At 45.2% G+C, this 16,861-nt stretch overlaps 1 pseudogene; it reads right to left on the bottom strand.

The window, feature by feature from the left end:
- Positions 1-16,048: 16,048 nt before the first annotated feature.
- On the bottom strand, positions 16,049-16,505 carry LOC109565772 (ubiquitin-ribosomal protein eS31 fusion protein-like; annotated as a pseudogene).
- Between the last annotated feature and the right edge of the window lie 356 nt (positions 16,506-16,861).

The raw sequence follows: 16,861 nt of genomic DNA on the forward strand, positions 1-16,861 counted from the left end.
GCCCACCAGGCTCCCCCGTCCTTGGGGTGATGTTTAATAACCCAAGGGTTAAGGAAGGCTTAGAACTTTCCCTTTAAAAAATGTCTACTTCATCTTTCATTTTATTGTCCTGAATTTCATAATCAAATCATTCTCTGCATCCTGATATTTGGATGATGTCCTTTAGACTTCTAAGTAGAGGCCAGAGCTTCCTATGTCTTGCCCTCAATTTCTCTAGGCTCTGCTTTCCTTCCTTCTTTTTAAAAAATTTTTACTGGAGTAGAGTTGCTTTATAGTGTTGTGTTAGTTTCTACTGTACAGCAAAGTGAATCAGCTAAACATATACATATATCCTCTCTTTCATGGATTGTCTTCCCATTTAGGTCATCATGGTCTCTCCTCTCTTGCCTTAGATGATTCTGAGGTATTGACTGTCTGGTTGAGGGTGGGGTGGGGAGGGGTTTCCTCCTGATTAAGGGATGACCACTAGGAACAGATGTGAGCAGCCATGGTGTAGACAGCATGATTCCTACTCCAGCCTAAGACCTAAAGTAACAGGCCAAATGGGGTCCTCAAATCTCAGCCCAGCTCACCATTCCAAGCCAAGTGGCCAGTGTGCCTCTAGGCCACAGAACCCCAGGATCCTAAACACATCTAACGGTTTCACGTTTTTCCATTTAGTAACAGGCTTGTTGGTGATTCATTTAAATGGGGGCATCTTTGGGATCTCTGGCTGTCCTAGGGTCTTTGGTGAAGCATCTTCATCCACCTGGTCCTCCAACAACCCCAAGGCTGCCATAGCCTGGCTTCACTCCTCTGCTTTGCTCCTGAGGAGCTTTGTAGAAATCTTGTCTGTGTGGAGGAAACCCCACAGGACCACCCATATTTGAGGAAATCTGAACCCCAGTTTTGTAATCATTGCTGGTTACAAAATGAGAGTACCACAGACTTAGCGATTAAAAGAACACACATTTGAGGGACACCCCTGGTGGTTCATTGGCTAAGACTCTGAGCTCCCAATGCAGGGGGGCTTGGTTCAATCACTGGTCGAGGAACTAGATCCCACATGCTTCAACTAAGAGTTCTCATGCTGCAGCTAAAGATCCCACTTGCCACAACCAAAAAGATCTCACATGCTCACATACTACAACTGAAAAACATAATAAACAAACAAATAAAAACTCGCACACCATAACAAAGACCCCACATGCCTCAACTAAGAACTGGTGCAGCCAAATTAAAAAAAGAAAAAAACTCACACATTTCTTACCTCACAATTTCTGTGGGTCAGGAGATGGGACGTGGCTTACCTGGGCTGTCTCCTGTGGGGTCTCTCATGAGGCTGCAAATGAAGTAAGCATCTGCCAGGGCCGGGTCTCTGAGGCTCCAGGTGGAAAAGATCCTCTTCCAAGTTCATGTGGTTGTTGGCAGGATTTAGTTCCTCACAGGTTGCCAGACTGAGAGCTTCGGTTTCCTCTTGACAGTGATCCAGATAGCCCCAGTTTCTTGTTTCATGGGTCTCTTCATAGCACAGCTTATAACACAGCAGCTGGCTTTGCCAAAGGACAAAAGGGAGAGAGTCTGCAAGAAGATGGAAGTCACAGTGCCATATCACTCATGGGAGTGACAGCCTTCAATGTATTTGTTGGTTAGAAGTAAGGTTCACTCTCCCTCAAAGGGAGGGATCGACAGAAGCATGAATACCAGGTAATGGCCAACAAGGTGGGGGGTGGCTAGGGGAGGGAGTCTGTTCACCACAGTTCAGTTCAGTTCAGTTCAGTCGCTCAGTCGTGTCTGACTCTTTGCAACCCCATGAATCGCAACACTCCAGGCCTCCCTGTCCATCACCAACTCCTGGAGTTCACTCAGACTCACGTCCATCGAGTCAGTGATGCCATCCAGCCATCTCATCCCCTGTCATCCCCTTCTGCTCCTGCCCCCAATCCCTCCCAGCATCAGAATCTTTTCCAGTGAGTCAACTCTTCGCATGAGGTGGCCAAAGTACTGGAGTTTCAGCTTTAGCATCATTTCTTCCAAAGAAATCCCAGGGCTGATCTCCTTCAGAATGGACTGGTTGGATCTCCTTGCAGTCCAAGGGACTCTCAAGAGTCTTCTTCAACACCACAGTTCAAAGACATCAGTTCTTTGGTGCTCAGCTTTCTTCACAGTCCAATGCTCACATCCATACATGACTACTAGACAGACCTTTGTTGGCAAAGTAATGTCTCTGCTTTTCAATATGCTATCTAGGTTGGTCATAACTTTTCTTCCAAGGAGTAAGTGTCTTTTAATTTCACCACAGGGGTGACCAAAACTGTATAAACCCTAGAGAGTACACATTTCTATCACAACCGCTTATCTCTGCCATCATAATGCAAAATCAGCCATGCATGCAAGCATGCTTAGTCCCTCAGTCGTGTCCAACTCTTTGAGACCCCATGGATTGCAACCTGCCAGGCTCCTCTGTCCATGGAGATTCTCCAGGCCAGAATACTGGAGTGGGTTGCCATGCCTTCCTCCAGGAGATCTTCCCAACCCAGCCATAGACAGGATGTCAACAAATGAACCCGTTTGAATAGAACTTTATGAACACTGAAATTTGAGCTTCTGGTAACTTTTACATGTCACAAAATACTAGTCATCTTTTGATTCCCTACCTCCCCACTCCCGAATTATCTAAAAATGAGCAAATCAAGTTTTATTAATATGCGTTGCTCCAGCATCAGATGCTTTTGGATAACCTCTCTGCATGCAGTCAGTTTCTATTGTTGGATTTTAGAGATTGTTTGGTTTAAATCTTTCCCCTCCACTTCTTTTTTCTTTCTTTCTTTTTTTGGGCCACCTCACAGCTTGTGGGATCTTAGTTCACTGACCAGGAATGGAACCAGGATTCTAGAAATGGAAGTGCAGAGTCTTAACCACTGGTCCACCAGGGAAGTCCTTTCCCTAGACTATTTTAAGAGAGGTAAATAGTCCCTGAATTTGTTGAACCTCAAATTCCCTCCTCAATTTTACTCTGGGAAGTCAGGCTTAGAGAAATGCTTCTTTGTCCTGAACTGACTTGTCCTGGGGCTGGAAAGCATCCTTTGACCAGAATATACAGGCCGCTGATGAGGACCCTTGGATCAGAGGAGCAAAGTGATTGCTCCCCACTTTGAGGCTGCAATTGGGCACTACATGTCCTACCTCCCAGTCCAAGGCACTCTCAAGAGTCTTATACAGCACCACAATTGGAAAGCATTGATTCTTTGGTGCTCAGCCTTCTTTAGGTCCAACTCTCACATCTGTACATGACTACTGGAAACACCATAGCTTTGACTATACAGACCTTTGTCAGCAAGTGATATCTCTGCTGTCTAAACTCGAGTGCTATTTTAAAGTGTTAATGGGATCATGCCTCCCCTTTCTTGAAAGCCTTAGATTAAAACCCCAATTCTTCCCTGCAGCCCACAGGCCCTGCCTGCTTCTCCCACCATTCCTCCCCCAACCTCCACATTTGCTGCAGCCTCTCTGGGCTTCCTCTTTGTTCCTCTAGCAACCAGGCCCCTGCCCACCTCAGGGTGCGCCTGCTGTTCCTGATGCCTGCTGTCTTACAGGCTCTTTACTGGGGCTTTTGAATTATCGGTTCCTCCCATTCAGGTCTTGACTTAAATGTTGCCTCCTCCAAGGGGCCTCTGCCAGCCTCCTTTCTAAAGGAGTCACACGCACTCTGGCTGCCAGTCTGTTTATTCCTTCTGCATCCTTTATGACCCCTGCAATCATCCTCTATATTTACAGGTTGATTGTCTTTCTCTAATTTACTGCTGCATCACCAATACTTACTGTAGAAGCTGGTACATGGGGCAACTCCTCTAACATTTATTGAACGAACCAATAAATGGGCTTCCCAGGTGGCTCAGTGGTAAAGAATCCACCTGTCAATGCAGGAGATGTGGGTTCGATCACTGGGTTGGGAAGATCCCCTGGAGAAGGAAATGGCAATTCACTCCAGTATTCTTGCTTGGAAAATCCCACGGACAGAGGAGCCTGGTGGGCTACAGCCCATGGGGTCTCAAACAGTCAGACATGATTTAGTGACTAAGCACACCCACAGGAACCAATAAATGCTTCTCTTCTCTTATCAGGAATAACCACAACCCAAAAGTCCTTCAGAGAGTGAATGCTTGAACAAACAGTGGTATACCCACATCATCGATACTACTCAGCAAAGAAAAGGTACACACTGTTGATACATGTAACAACTTGTGTGGGAGCTTAGGGGAACTAAATTGGGTGAATAAAGTGAACAAAGGCAATTTCAAAAGGTTACATACCAACCTAGATAGCATATTAAAAAGCACAGATATTACTTTGCCAACAAAGGTCCGTCTAGTCAAGGCTATGGTTTTTCCAGTGCTCATATATGGATGTGAGAGTTGGACTGTGAAGAAAGCTGAGTGCTGAAGAATTGATGCTTTTGAACTGTGGTGTCAGAGAAGACTCTTGAGAGTCCCTTGGACTGCAAGGAGATCCAACCAGTCCATCCTAAAGGATGTTCATTGGAAGGACTGATGCTGAAGCTGAAACTCCAATACTTTGGCCACCTCGTGCGAAGAGTTGACTCATTGGAAAAGACCCTGATGCTGGGAGGGATTCGGGGCTGGAGGAGAAGGGGACAGCAGAGGATGAGATGGCTGGATGACATCACCGACTCCCGCACATGAGTTTGGGTGAACTCTGGGAGTTGGTGATGGACAGGGAGGCCAGGCGTGCTGCAATTCATGGGGTCGCAAAGAATCAGACATGACTGAGTGACTGAACTGACTGACTGACTGACTGACTGACATACCGTATGATTCCAGTTATATAACACTTGAAATATCAAAATTATAGTGATGGAGAACAGATGAGCGGTTGCCTGGAGATGAGAATTGGGTGAAGGAGAGTGTGAATCTGTTAAGGGGCAGCATGAAGGAGCCCTGGTGTGTTAAAACAGTTCTGGATCTTTTTTTTTTTTTTTTTTAAACATTTATTTATTTGGCTGTACTGTGTCTTAGTTGTGGTATGAGGGCTCTAGCTCCCTGACCAGGGATCGAACCCTGGGCCCCTGCACTGGGGGCTCGGAGTCGTAGCCACTGGACCACCAGGGAAGTCCCACAGTCTGGATCTTGATTGTGGAGGTGGTTACACAAAGTTACATGTGGGACACAGTTGTGCAGAGCTATTAAACATATACACAGAAAAGTATTTGTAAAGCTGGTGAAATAAGTTCCGGGCATTATAACAATGTCAATTTACTGGTTTTGATACGGTACTATAGGCAAGCAAGATGTTCACCCTGAGGGAAGCTGGGGGAAGGGTGCCTAGACATGCCTATTCATTTTTTCCCCAACATTTTATGAATCCACAATTGTTTCAAAATAAGATATGTTCCCTACAATTAAAAAAAAAAGAGAGACACAGTTCCCTGGTGGTCCAATGGTTAAGAATCCACCTGCCAATGCAGTCGACATGGGTCTATCCCTGTTCCAGGAAGATCCCACATGCCATGGATCAACTAAGCCCCTGAGCCACAACTCCTGAGCCCATGCTACACCACAAGACAAGCCACCACTATGAGAAGCCCAAGCACTGTAAATAGAGAGTAGTTCCCTCTTACCGCAGCTAGAGAAAGCCTGAGTGCAATAGCAAAGACCCAGAACAGCCAAAAATAAATAAAAAGACAAGCTAATATGCTTTTAGGGTTTCTCTGGTAGCTCAACTGGTAAAAAATCTGCCTGCAATGCAGAAGAACCTGGTTAAAGATCCTCTGGAAAAGGGATAGGCTCTTCACTCAAGTATTCATGGACTTCCCTGGTGGCTCAGATGGTAAAGAATTTGCCTACAATGAGGGAGATCTGGATTCAATCTCTGGGTTGGGGAAGATTCCCTGGATGAGGTCATGGAGACCCATTCCAGTATTCTTGCCTGGAGAATCCCCATGGACAAAGGAGCCTGGTGGGCTACTGGCCATGGGATCACAAAGAGTCGGACACAACTGAGTGACGAAGCGTAGTGTGGTACATGTGTGTGCACTATGAATATGCTTTTAAACCTATTTTTATAGGCAGTGTTGCCATTGAAGTATAAAATATGTGGTATGGAGAAGGCATTGGCACCCCACTCCAGTACTCGTGCCTGGAAAATCCCATGGATGGAAGAGCCTGGTAGGCTACAGTCCATGGGGTATCAAAGAGTCCGACAGGTCAGAGCGACTTCACTTTCACTTTTCGCTTTCATACATCAGAGAAGGAAATGGCAACCCCCTCCAGTGTTCTTGCCTAGAGAATTCCAGGGATGGGGGAGCCTGGTGGGCTGCCGTCTATGGGGTCACACAGAGTTGGACACGACTGAAGTGACTTAGCAGCAGCATTCAACTATAAGCTTTTTTAAAAAATAATTAATCAATGTATTTTGCCTTTAATATCAATGAACAATTCTTTTCTTTGGGGACTGGTATTTCTCCCTGATTAATACTTGACATGGATGGTGCTTTACAGATCATACAGACTTCCACAGGCATCATTTCCCTGGAGACTATCAGTCCTTTGATCGGAATCTCTGTTTTATGGATGAGAAAACCAAGGCTCAGACCTTAAAGTCATGCACCTTCACTGAGAAGTGGAGCATGAGTGATTCAGGACCCAGTTCTCCTGATTCCAAATTTCCCCTCTTCACCCTTTCCACCAATGACATACATTTGAATACCTGTTTGGAAATCCTTTGTTGTTCAGTTGCTAAGTCGTGTTTGACTCTTTGCAACTGCACGGACTGAAGCACGCCAGGTTTCCTTGTCCTTCACTATCTCCCAGAGTTTGCTCAAATTCATGTCCATTGAGTCAGTGATACTATCTAACCATCTCATCCTCTGCCACTCCCTTCTCCTCCTGCCCTCAATCTTTACCAGCCTCAGGGTCTTTTCCAGTGAGTCAGTTCTTCACATCAGGTGGCCAAAGTATTGGTGCTTCAGCTTCAGCATCAGTCCTTCCAATGAATATTCAGGGTTGATTTCCTTTAGGATTGACTGATTTGATCTCCTTGCAGTCCAAGGAACTCTCAAAAGTCTTCTCCAGCACCACAGTTCAAAGGCATCAGTTCTTCATTTCTCAGCCTTCTTTATGATCCAGCTCTCATATCTGCACATGATATCCTAAATTAATCTACATTTCTGCTGATATTCAGACTCTGTGACCTGTACCCATTCTCTCTCTCCTATACAGGGCTGTGGCCTCCCAGCTTCCACCAGCCCCAAGAAGCTAATTAGTACTGCTTTTGAAAAACTCAACGTGGACTAAGAGAGAAAAGAAAAAATGTGTTGGTTGTTGCTCATCTGCGGATGTTTCCCTTGCAAAACCACATCAAAGCAGCGAAGCCCACCGTGGACTTGGCCAGAAACCAAAGCTCGCTGGCCAATCTAAGAAGCGGCAAGTTCAGTCAGGCAGAAAACCATTTTATCTTCTGGGCCCTGATTCCTCGCTGAAAACTGATGGAGGTGGAACATCCCCCTAGCAGCAAAGCCCTCTCTAAGCCCCGAGTTGGCTTAGAGAGCCCCCCACTTAGGCTTGCCCCACGCAGGCCTGATTGCGTTGGAAGATGAGGCTGCAAACAAACCCCACAGAGTATCACTGGGTGCCTACTGGACGTGGAGCACATGGTGAATGTAACCTTGGGAACAGCCCATCACACTTTGAGTGCTAAAAAATGAAAATGTGTTCCATCTTCCTGAGAGGCATTACCAAACCTGTGTTCACTTGGGGAGGAAGAGAGAAACCAGAGGGGTCATCCTGTTAGCCACCGAGGGCGTGTTCTGCAGGACATTGCAGGAAACTCACAGTAAAGATGCCCCCTCCCCATATAGCTCTCTGGGGGATCCCAGCATTCAGAACACATCGAACCATCTAAGATCTCCCAAGGAGGAACTTAGATTTGATTTTTTTTTTAGGGTTCACTTTTTAAAATTAATCTTTATTAGAATATAGTTGCTTTATAATATTATGTTAGTTTCTCCCGTGCAGTAAAATGAATCAGCTGTATATATACATATATCCCCATCCTTTTGGATTTCCTTCCCATTTAGGTCACCACAGAGCATTAAGCAGAGTTCCCTGGCTATACAGTCGGTTCTCAGTAAATTTGATTTGAAGGAAGTGTGAGATTCACAAGGTACAAGTATGGGGGTGGGTGGGGGCCAGGGGCTGCAGTCTTGAGGAGGGCGTTTCAGCAAGGGGCATCAAGGACACTCAGCCCTGGGTGCTCCATCTCTCCAAGTGTGATTGTGTTCCTATCTCAAAAACCCTGAGATTCTTGGTGGCTGGACCATGGCTTTCACCTTTATAGTCCAAGTGTCTAGTCTGGTAGGCTACAGGTGTCTCAAAGAGTTGGACATGACTAAGCAGACTAATGCTTTCACTTTTCTAGCACTGTGCCTGGCACATCATAAGTACCCATATGCTTTGAGTGAATGAATGGATTTGAGTAATGGAATTTTTTAATTTTAAGAAAGCACAATTTTTAATTAATTAATTATTGGCTGTGAAGGGTCTTAATTGTTGTGTGCAGGCTCAACAGTTGCATCAGGCAGGCTTAGTTGCCTCATAGCATGTGGGATTTTAGTTCCCTGACCAGGGATCAAACCCATGTTCCCTGCATTGGAAGGCAGATTCTTAACCACTGGACCACCATGGAAGTCTCTGAGTAAGGGAGATTAATCAAGGATTTCCAAGCTATGGAGGTGACACAATTTTACCTGTGTTTTAGGACTATCACCTTGACAGCCCTGTGTAAGCCGTGGCTATAGAGTAAGAGTTTGGGGATTTTAGATGGGCATTCTAAATCTGAGAAGATATGGCAAGTCACATCAATCTTTCTTCACCCCCTCCCAATTTTTTTTTTAATCCCCTGTTGGCCATGCTCCTTGTCATGCAGGAAGGATCCTGGTTCCCCAACCAGAGATTAAACCCACATTCCCACAGTGGCAGCACAGCTTTAACCACTGGACTGCCAGGGAAGTCCCCTCACCTCCCAGTCTGATCATGTAAATGAAGAACCCAGTTAAGACATAGAAGAAATGAAAGGTCTTGAGCTCTTTGGAGATCTGAGGTTTCAACTAAATGTGGCAGTCACCTTCCCATTCGCTGTGCCTTACAGGGACCTTGGACTTGATAAATATATGTTGATTCATTAAACAAAAAGACCTGGGGAATAGCATACCTATGGAGGTATGGGCATTTTCAGTTCATCGCATCTGTTCTCTCTCTCTCTATGTTGGAAGAGTTCTCATCCTTATAAATTTTGATGAGAGAAGCCCACCTCACAACAAGGAAGCAGAAACTCATGAAATTGCTTGCCCAGCTTCCTTATAAGCCAGAGCACTGGCATGGGACCCAAGCAAGCCAACTAGAAGCCCCCGCCTTCCTTGGCTTTAATGAGGTGCCAGTGACACCATCTCATACTCAGCGATGAACTTCCTACAGGGCACATATCCCCCGGGCAGACAGGACATCACCAAATATATCAGCGATGATCCAGAGGGCTGATGACAGATCCAATCCTGCCACTAAAAGGCCATCATAAGTGACAGCCCTGCCTCCACACCTAAGAGAGGCCTACATAAGTGAGGAGCGGAAAAGACCCATCACAGCCATTCAACCCAGGAGCATGGCCTTCGAATGACAAGTAAAGACTCCTTGATTCCATGTTTCAGACTCTAGACAATGACTCACTGTCAAAAGCTTAAGGACACTTGAAAGTTTTTTCTTATACCAATGGTTTCTGAATGTTCTGAAGAGATAAAACTTTGAGTTTATTTCATACTAGACGGGAGGTTAAAAGCATAATATAGAGGCCAGAAACATAGATCCCAGAATCAAACAAACTAGCATTTGGTTCTAAAATCCTGCAGTCCAATAAATAACAAATAAATGTTTAAAAAGAAAAGAAAAATAAATAAAATAAAATCCTCCAGTCCAGCAGTGAAAGAAATTATACAAATGAATTTACTTGCAAAATAGAAACAGACTCACAGACTTAGAAAACAAATTTGTGGTTACCAGGGGGGAAGGGATAGTTATGGAGTTTAGGATCAACACATACACACTGCTGTATTTAAGATGGATAATCAACAAGGACCTACTATATAGCACAGGGAACCCTGCTCAGTGTTATGTGGCAGCTTGAATGGGAGGGGGGCTTCGGGGAGAATGGATACATGCCTGTGTGTGGCTGAGTCCCTTTGCCGTTCACCTGAAACTACCACAACATTGTTAATTGGCTTTGGTGAAGGAGTTGGTCACTCAGTCACGTTCCACTCTTTGCAACTCCATGGACTGTAGCCCACCAGGCTCTTCTGTCCATGGAATTCTCCAGGTAAGAACCCTGGAGTGTGTAGCCATTCCCTTCTCCAGATAATCTTCCTGGACCCAGGGATCAAACCCAGGTCTCCCTAATTGCAGGCAGATTCTTTACCATCTGAGCCACCAGGGAAGCCCCTAGTAGGCTGCACTTCAACATAAAATAAAAAGTCTAAAAAAATAAAAGTAATAAATAAAACAGAAATAAAATCCTCCAGCTGTGTGACTTTGGTGAGTTCAGCTAATTGTGGCTATTATTGTTACTGTCATCATCATTGCTATTACGGTCTGAGGACTCTATTTGAGGAGTCAGGATTGGGGTAACAGAGGGAGAAAAGGTGACTCCAAGAACTCCGTCTGAGCACCTGGCTAAGCAGAGGCAGATGGGTGCAGAAAGGATTAAATTTGCTCAGTGTAGCCCTGGGGGCAGAGGACCAACCAATGGTGGAGGCTTCAGGATGACATGTTTGGCCTCAACACGAGCCTTTCTAATAATAATCTGAAGATGTGCCAGGGTCATTTAGTGGATAGTAAATCTTCAGGATGGGAGGCGTTAAAGCCAAAGTTGGAGGAATACTTGGTGAGCTGTTGGAGAGAGGATTTAAATGGATATTAGATTTGATCAAAAGTTTTAGCAGTGAAACTTCCCTTTTAAATGAAATGTACTGTGAAACCCCAGTCAATGTTATAATTACCCCAAAGGCATACTAAACATAGGCTCAGAGCAGCAGTAAAGGAGCAAAAGGGAGAGAGAACAGTTCCACTCAAATAAACACAGTGAAAATGTTTCCATCAGCAAAACCAGAAACGGGCTACTTTAATGTCAGTGACTAAAAACAAGTTCTATGTAGGCATGGAGGCATAGTAGTTTCTCAGTATTTGGGGCCTTTAAAGTCTTAATCTGGTCCTGAGCTGATTATAACAAACAGATCAAAGCTGAACTGCTTTAAAGACGGCAGGAGTAAGAGCCAGGGGCCTCCTCCCAACAGGCCTCCCACTGAGGCCCCTACAGGGACTCTGAGGACCCCTAGAGAGTCCTGGAGCCCAGCCTGAAAAATCCCAGAGCATCCTTCTAATCCTGGGATTAGGGGCAGTTCTTCCCATCTGCACACACTGGCTCAAGTCAAGCCCCTCTTAGAGTTTCATCTACCATATTTCTACCAAAAGAGTTGGGGAGGACAGTGGGGGTGGGGTCCGGCTGCTCATTACGCAAAAGCCAATAAACAGACCAGGTTGGTAGAAAGGAAAGTTTGCTTTCTTTCCAATGCCTGCAACTGGGCTGGGGGTGGTGGATGTCTGTCCAAAGACCAACCCCAACCCCCACCCATCCCAACAAGCAGGCAGTGAGAGCTTTTTATAGACAGAGGGTGTGTGTGTGTGTGTGTGTGTGTTGAGGGGGAGCAGTTACATGTAGAAACAGCACTGCTAAGTCGCTTCAGTCGTGGCCGACTCTGTGCCACCCCATAGACAGCAGCCCACCAGGCTCCGCTGTCCCTGGGATTCTCCAGACAAGAACACTGGAGTGGATTGCCATTTCCTTCTCCAATGCATGAAAGTGAAAAGTGAAAGTGAAGTTGCTCAGTCGTGTCTGACTCTCAGTGACCCCATGGACTGCAGCCCACCAGGCTCCTCCGTCCATGGGATTTTTCAGGCAAGAGTACTGGAGTGGGGTGCCATTGCCTTCTCCGAGAAACAGCATGGTCATCTTCAAATTGGTCATAGTGGCCTGACTAGCATCATCTTGGTTGTTTTAGGTACAGTTCATCTTAATTTCAGGGTCCATTTGCTCCCATTTCTTTGCAGTCAGTTCTCGGAATTGTGGCGGCTCAAGTCCCGGGTACAGTCTGGTCATCGTGTAGTTAATTTCTCCACCTGGTGTTTTAGTGTCTATAAGACAGCTCACAGGATGTGGCTCAGAAAGAGCTAAAGGTCCTTGATTATGCTTAATGACTAGATTATTATTATTTAGTTTCCTTTGATGGTTTTCCTTTGTTTCCACATTTCTCACTTCTCTGTTAAACTTATTCTTTGACTACAGTTTTCCACAGACAAAAAGCAGGCAGAGGTCACAGTGGGGGAGCAAGGACGATAAGGTCTTGCTCCTTTTCAATATTATTTCATTTTAATTTGCTTAGTCATTTTAACTTTTCAAATTCCTCCCCCGCCCCATATCTATTATCTTAGTTTACTCACCCAGTGTTTCTTGATGAAGGCTGGAGGATGTCTCTTTTATCTTTATTTTATAGGTAAGGAAACACATCTTGATCACACAACTAATTTTTAAGTGGAGAATTTCTCCACTTAGTACAAAAACTTTCTCCACTTAGTACAAAAACTAAGATGCCACATGCCACAAGGCATGACCAAAGACAACAAACAAAAAAGGAAAACCTAAAAAGTGAACAGAAAGGTATAATGAACCCCTAAGTATCCACTGTTCAACCCCAGTAAACATCAGGCCACATAGTTCAACCTTATCTAAACCTCATCCGTGTCCTCATTCCGGTTTGATCTGAAACAAACTTCAGTCATCATAACATTTCATCCATAAATATTTCTGTGTATTTCATTAAAAGGTTAGGATTCTTCTCTCACTGTTTAAAACATAACCACCATACCATTATCATATTTTAAATGTTAAATATAATTCTTCAGTTAGACATCGAAAAATGTCTATTATGTTTTCACATTTCCAATTATTTGATAAATGTTAGGATTATTTCCATTTAAAAAATCATAATCCAAGTAACAACTTGACTTTACAATTTGTTAAGGTTTTAAATAATCTTTTAACCTATGCTCTCTCGGGCACTTAGTCCCTCAGTCGTGTCCAACTCTGGACTGTAGCCCACAAGGCTCCTCTGTCCATAGGATTTCCCAGGGAAAAATACTCCTCTGTCCATAGGATTTCCACTGAAGTGAGTGGCTGTTTCCTCCTCCAGGTGATCTCAACCCAAGGATCAAACCTGAGTCTCCTGCATTGGCAGGTGGATTCTTTACCACTGAGCCATCGAGGAAGCCCGCATGCTATTTCTAATCTTGCAGTTTATTTGCTGAAGAAATTCAGGCATTTTTCTATGTGTTCCCCACAGTTTGGATTGTGTTGATTGCATCCTTCTGGTGTGATTTAAAGTGTTTTTCTCTCCTCCCTTTTCTGTATTCCCTGTAAACTAGTATTCGGATCCAGAGGCTGGATTGGATGTAGATTACAAAGCTATTTATGGAGAGTAGGGAACTGCTTGGTGTGCTGAAGTCCATGCTACTGGGTCCATGCATGATCTCCTCTCTGCCACCAGGGTCAGTCTGCTCATGAGCCAGTGTGCAAACACTGGGGAGGATGACAACAGAAGTGGGCTGACGGCTATTGGCTGAGGTCCTAATCACTCAGTTGTTTATCTCCTTCTTCTGCAGAGCATGTTCTCTGATGGGCATTAATGGGTCAGTACAAAGATTCTCACGCTTAGCGACCACCCCCAAAGGTCTATCCACAGGGCTCCTCTCCAAACTTACTTCTCCTTCAGCTTCTAATTTTGCTTTTCCAGGCCCTTGACAAACCATCTAAGCCATTGACCACAGCCCAGGTGGTCAGTGGCTTCCCAGGTGGTGCTAGTGGTGAAGAATCCGCCTGCCAATGCAAGAGACACAAGAGGCGTGTGTTTGATCCCTGGGTCGAGAAGATCTCCTGAAAAAGGAAATGGCTTCAGTGATTTTTGCCCAGAAAATTTCATGGGCAGAAGAGCTTGGCAGAATACAGTCTGTGGGGCCACAAAGAGTCGGACACGACTGAGGAAACAGCACAAACACCAGGAGTCTCTGTTGACACCTTAGTTAGGCAACTTCGCTGTCTCACAGAGGATGATCAAGTGTCCATTGGTAGGTCTTCTTACCATTACCATTCAAGGCCACGCCTGAGAGAGGCCGTAGTGTACCTGCAGTCCACTTTGGGTATCACTCAGTTGACCCATCTGTGATCCACACTGGGCTCTTTTTCTGCTTTGTCTGTCAGCTGGTCATAAGGAGCACTTCCTCCTTACGTAAGATCACAGAAGCGAACTAAGGAGGTGCTTTAGAGCAGTAGCGGGAAATGGCGTGGATGTCCAGGCCATCCACTTGTCTCCTCAGCCCACTAAAGCCCAATCCCCAAAGCAGCACTTTCATTATATGATACACTTCTGCTGCCTCCTTCCCAGGCCTATAACTTGTTGGCCCTCTCAGTATCCAGCTCCTGACCGCATGGCCACTTACTTCCCACGGTCAGAGGCTGTATTTCTACAAGAACCCAGGGATACGTCAGGAGTTGTTTTTGCAATAAAGGGACATAGTTCTCTGCTGCAAATGCCTCTCCCTGTTTCCTGAGGGCTCGTGTTGTGTTGTCACTGTTACTGGGATGTACAGGAGATGGACCTGGCATCTCTGCCACAGAGAGATGGTCTGATGCTGTGTGATCTCCAAGGTTGTACAAACCAGGGAGCAAGGCTGCCTGTGCTATAGTCTGGAGCTGCTGGAGAACTGCTTTTGCTCTGGGCCCCACTCAAAACTAGGGCTTCCCACATGGCGCTGTTGGTAAAGAACTTGCCCGCCGATGTCGGAGACATAAGAGACACAGGTTCCATCCCTGGGCCAGGAAGATCCCCTGGAGGAGGGCATGACAACCCATTCCAATATTCCTGCCTGGATAATCCCACAGAGGAGACTGGAGGGCTACATTTCCTAGGGTCGCAAAGAGTCAGACTTAGCATGAGTGCACCACACCTCTCAAAACCATCAGCCTTCTGTATCTCCTGATAAATGGATCTTAGCAGGATTCCCAAGTATAGAATATGTAGCCTCCAAAACCCAAAGAAGTCTGCCAAGTGCAACTTCTAAAACCCAAAGTCTGCCAAGCGTTACATTTCTTTCTCAGTAGTAGGAATTTGAGATGGAACAAGTTATTCTTTGCTTGGCAGAGTTAGCCTCACCATGGCTCAAATCACTGGACCCTTAATAACTGTATCAATAGAGCAGTTCCCTGACTCTTTTCTGTTTTTCTCTAATATATCTATTTAAAAAAATACTGGATGCATTTACATAGGTGCCATTGATAATAGCATGTGATAATATGTTTTTCAAAAATGATGAACCTTATTGAAGGATGACAGGTAACTTTACCTAATTGTACACATATGACATCTAACACAGCCTCCACTGGTGTTTGGTATTCAACAACCAACTTTTTTTAAGTGGTTTTTAAAAATTAACTTATTTTTTATTTATTTATTTTTGACTGTGCTGGGTCTTCATTGCTATGTGCAGGCTTTCTCTAGCTATGGAGAGCAGGGGATACTCTCTAGTTTTGAGGAGAGGCTTTCTCATTGCCTTGGCTTCTCTTATTGTGGCGCATGGGCTTTGGGGTACGTGGGCTTCAGTAGTTTCAGCACCCAGGCTTTGTTGCCTCACTGCGTATGGAATCTTCCCAGATCAGGGATGGAACCCATGTCCCCTGCACTGGCAGGTGAATTCTTAACCACTGGACCATGAAGGAACTCCGGGCTGTGGGGCTGGCAGCTTTGGCTTCCTTGGGAAGGTCTTGTTTTGTCGGCGCTCTGGATTTTGCCCTCATGTCTCCTAAAACTGCCTGTGCTATTCTGCCAGACTGCCAGATTGCCTCTGGCTTTGCTTCTCTCTGTTTTGTTTTGTTAGTTCATTAATTCATGTATTTTATTAACCTGTATACAATTACTTGTCTTCTGGTTTGTTGAAACAATAGGTCAGACAACATTTGCCATAATAATGTCTGTCAAAGTGACTGGTCATAAAAACTTCAGCACATTATTCATCTGAAGGACACTCCCAGTGAAGGTGATTGATTCTGCCATTCTCCTCCACCTTGTAGTTTTTCAGGACAGCCAGCTTAACCTTTTTTCTCTTATGCTTGTTCTTCTTGGGAGTGGCATGAGACTTCTTCCTTCTCTTAGCTCCACCACAACGTCTCAGCACAAGATGAAGAGTGGACTCCTTTTGAGTGTTGTAGTTAGACAAAGGAAATCCGTCTTCCAGTTGCTGGTCAAGAGGAACACCTTCCTTATCCTGGATCTTGGGCTTCACATTTTCTATTGTATCCAAGGGCTTGACCTTGAGAGAGATGCTCTTCCCTGTCAGGGTCTTCATGAAAATCTGCATCATGGTGGCAGTTCCACCGCAGATGGTATATCCTAAAGTGGCTTTCCTCCTCTCCGTGAGCTTCAGGACAACCCAGCTAGCGTCTCCTTCCTGCGTTTGTCTCCACAGAGGCCACTGGTAAGGTTTCTCCAGAGGTAACTGTCTTGTACTGTTGGGAATTTTTTATGTGTGTTTTTTTAAAATTTTATTGGAGTATAGTTGCTTTAGGGCTTCCCAGGTAGCTCAGACGGTAAAGAATCCGCCTGCAATGCAGGAGACCCTGGTTGGATTCCTGGGTTGAGAAGTCCCCCTGGAGCAGGGATAGGCTACCCCCTCCAGTATTCTTGCCTGGAGAATCCCATTGACAGAGGAGCCTG

Source organism: Bos indicus, chromosome 11 (assembly GCF_029378745.1).
Source record: "Bos indicus isolate NIAB-ARS_2022 breed Sahiwal x Tharparkar chromosome 11, NIAB-ARS_B.indTharparkar_mat_pri_1.0, whole genome shotgun sequence".
NCBI lineage: Eukaryota > Metazoa > Chordata > Mammalia > Artiodactyla > Bovidae > Bos > Bos indicus.